Genomic DNA, 3,860 nt, shown 5'->3' on the forward strand with positions numbered 1-3,860 from the left:
ACTGCCTGTAGTGCTCAGGCCTTGCTCTATTTTTTTTCTTTATTAACTTGAGTATTTCTTATTTACATTTCAATTGTTATTCCCTTTCCCGGTTTCCAGGCCAACATCCCTCTACCCCCCCTCCCCTTCTCTATAGGTATTCCCCTCCCCATTCTCCCCCCATTGCCACCCTCCCCCCAACAATCACGTTCACTGGGGATTCAGTCTTGGCAGGACCAAGGGCTTCCCCTTCCACTGGTGCTCTTACTAGGCTATTCATTGCTACCCATGAGTTTGGAGCCCAGGGTATAGTCTTTGGATAATGGCTTAGTTCCTGGAAGCTCTGGTTGCTTGGCATTTCAACTTGCATTCTTGTACAGTCTGACTTCTAGTTGTTTGATGTGTTCTTGGAAGTATTTTATGAGTATTTTTGCATGTATATTCATAAGGTTCTGTAATTCCTATAGCAGCTTTGTGTGGTTTGGATTGTTGGTAACTGGATTCTCATAAAATGAAGTGGGTAATGTTATTTCTGTTCCTGTTTTGTGGAACAATTTCAGGAATATTAATTTTATGTGTTTTTTGAAAGTTGTAGAATTCTCTACTAAATCTATGTGGTCAAAGGATTTTCTGGTTGGAAGACTTTTGATGACTTTTTTTTCCCACATTTATTTCCACAAGGCAGCCAAGGTGAAGCTCGAACCCGGGGCCACCGGTCTCTGGACCTTCCTCCGGAGGGGATGCACGCCAGGTTGGGACTGCCCCACCAACGGGGTGGTTTTCAGGCAGACCGCCATGAGTGCAGTGGTGGAAGGCTCCAGGGGTCACAGGGCAGGGAGGGCTCGGTGCAGTGGCACACACTTGTAGGGCTAGAGATAGCATCTATCACCTGGAGCTCCTCCATGGGACCATATCGCTTCATCAGGCAACCGTTCTTATCAATGAGAAACTTGGTAAAGTTTCATTTGATGGCATTTCCCAGCATGCCCCTGCCCTTGGGCTGGACTTTCATCCATTTCCACAGTGGGTGGACATCGTCCCCATTTACACAGATCTTGCTCTACATGTCAAACTTGACATTGCAGCGGGCAAACTCCTTGATTTCTTGTTTACTTCCTGGCTCCTGGCTCCTGGCTCCTGGCTCCTGGCTCCTGGCTCCTGGCTCCTGGCTCCTGGCTCCTGGCTCCTGGCTCCTGGCTCCTGGCTCCTGGCTCCTGGCTCCTGGCTCCTGGCTCCTGGCTCCTGGCTCCTGGCTCCTGGCTCCCGAACTGGTTGCAGGGGAAGGCCAGGATTTGTAAACCACACTCGGCTTATCGGGCATGCAGATCGACTAGCTGAGTGTAGTTTACCTCGGTTTTGCTTCATTGCGAGGCCACGTTGGTGACGATGCACACGAAACCCCTGTACTTGTCCAGGCAAACCATGTGCCCGTCGATGTCCTTGGCTCCGAATTCGTGCATGGAGCGCGCACAGCACCAATCATCGCGGGATTCACACATGGTGCCAGCCAGGCCAGGCACAGCCAGAGCCCTGGACAGCAGTGCTAGCTTCAATTTGATGACTGTTTTTATTTCACTATTGGTTAAAGAGGTCTATTTGTTTATCCAATGTTGATTTCGTTTTGGAATGGGTTGTCACCCTATAAAATCATCCTCTTCCTTTTTATTTTTCCAATTTGTTGGAGTAGAGGTTTTTAAAGTAATTATTTTGTGTCTCTGGCTTTTCTCACTGTCTGTTATTATGAGCCTTCTTTGGGGTGTGATTACACTTTACCTGAGTGGTAGTTTTCAGTAGTCCTAATCAGTTACTAGTGTGTCATCTCCTCAGTTTTACTTTGACCCAGTTTTATTTCAATATAGAGGTGTTCACATTCCATGTATTTGTGAGCATGATGTGAATGAATTCTTTAATGCTGCCCAAAACACACTGCTTGATTGCCACGAGCTTCTCCTTAAACCAATGGGTTTTCAACAGGAATCTTCTTTCTTCATATTTGAGCTCCTTTGGCATTCTTCCCAGAAGACGAACTTGTTTCTGAATTAGGAAAACCACAATATCTCATTCTAGCAGTGAAAGCAAAACAGGGCAGGATGTGCACTGCACTAGGATGGCAGAAATGGACTGACCGAAAACTGGCATCATGAGGCAGCTAAATCTTTTCAAAATCATAAGTTTCTGAATTAATTTCATTAAGTCAATATTTCTAAGAGAGTAATTCTACATATTTGACTTGTAATAGTAGACGTCTATAAGGAAAGGATAAAGATGTCATTTAATTTTCATAGTGTAGAAAATGGCTTAATTCAACTTTCCACTAAATCTCTCCAGAAAGACTTACCCTGTCAGAAATTTGAAATATTACATATAAGTATATACCATGCAAAAGGAATTAATAGCATTTTCCTTTAACTAGTACTACTGGCATGGGACATATTATTTTTCTTCACTAACTTCTTTCTTTATTCACTTTACATTCCAGTCTAAGTATCCTTCCTCCTCTATTACCAGTTTCCTCCCCACCACCTCTACCACCAGTTCCCTCTTCCAATCCATTTCCCAGACCTATTTTCTTTCCTCTGTTTAGTGAGATGCAAGCATCCTCCCTTGGGTCCTCCTTTAACTTAGCGTCTTGGTTCTGTGGATGGTAGCTTGGTTATTCTATACTTTATGGCTAATATCCACTTATAAGTGAATACATACCTGTTTGTCTTTCTGGGTCTTGGAAACCTCATTCAGGGTGATATTTTCTAGTTCCATCCATTTGCCTGCAAATTTCATGATATTCTTGTTTTTAGCAGCTCAAACATATATCACTGTGTAAATGAAATACATTTTCTTTATCCAATCTGACTTGTTTTCAGTATCTATTACAACTACAGCTATTGTGAGTGTAGTTGTGCAAATATCCTTATGATACAGCACAGCATCCTTTGGATATATACCCAGAGCAACTATGTCTTACTAAGAACTATTCCAAGTTATCTGAGAAACCACCAAATTGATTTCCAAAGTGGTTGTACAACTCTGCCCTTCTACCTTCAATGGAGGAGAGTTAGCTTTGCTCCACATCCTCGCCAGCATAGGCTGTCACTTGAGTTTTTGATCTTAGCTGTTTCGATTCGTGTAAGATGGAGCCTCAGGTCATTCTGATTTGCATTTCTCTGACAACAATCAATTCTTTAAGTGGTTCTAGGCCATTACATTCCTTTACTGAGAATTTCTCTGTTTAGCTCTATACTCATTTTTTAAATTTGGTTATTGGTTTTCTTGGTGTTTAATTTCTTGAGTTCTTTATATAGTTTGAATATTAGCCATCTGTCAGATGGAGGGTAGGTGTTGATTTTTCCTTTTTTTTTTTTTTTTTTTTTTTTTGCCGGCGATTCTGTTTTATTCACAGCATCCTTTGCCTTACAGAAGCTTTTTAAGATTCAGGAGGTCCCATTTATTAATTTTTCCTCTTAGTACCTGAGCTCTCAGCATTTTATCCTGAAGGTTATCTGCAGCTATTGTGAATATTGCTTTTTGTTGGTAGCCGACCGTACCTCGCCCAACGTGGGGCCAATTTCCTGTGAGTGAGTCAACAGGGCACAGCTGTTGTCCACCCCCAAGGACGCAGTGCCCATGAGCCAAGCACGTCACAGCCCGCTCTCGGGGCATGCAAATTGGGCATTGGCGCTTGCACCAATCGGGTAGTGACACGAGTCTCCTAAGCATATATAAGCAGTGCCTTTCCTCCCTCGGGGTCCCTGTTCAAGAGAGTTGTACAATAAAGGCTTGTTCGCAGAAGAATCCTGTTCTTGCTGGCGAGACGTTGGGCGCCCGACAGCTTTTTCCCTCATTTCTTACTCAACCTGATTAAAATTTGTATAAAGAAATGCTAC

At 43.3% G+C, this 3,860-nt stretch overlaps 1 pseudogene; it reads right to left on the minus strand.

Annotated features, from left to right (window-relative positions):
* Positions 1–760: 760 nt before the first annotated feature.
* On the minus strand, positions 761–1,976 carry Gpx4-ps4 (glutathione peroxidase 4, pseudogene 4; annotated as a pseudogene).
* Positions 1,977–3,860: the final 1,884 nt, after the last annotated feature.

Source organism: Rattus norvegicus, chromosome 1 (genome assembly GCF_036323735.1).
Source record: "Rattus norvegicus strain BN/NHsdMcwi chromosome 1, GRCr8, whole genome shotgun sequence".
In the NCBI taxonomy this organism is placed as follows: Eukaryota; Metazoa; Chordata; class Mammalia; order Rodentia; family Muridae; genus Rattus; species Rattus norvegicus.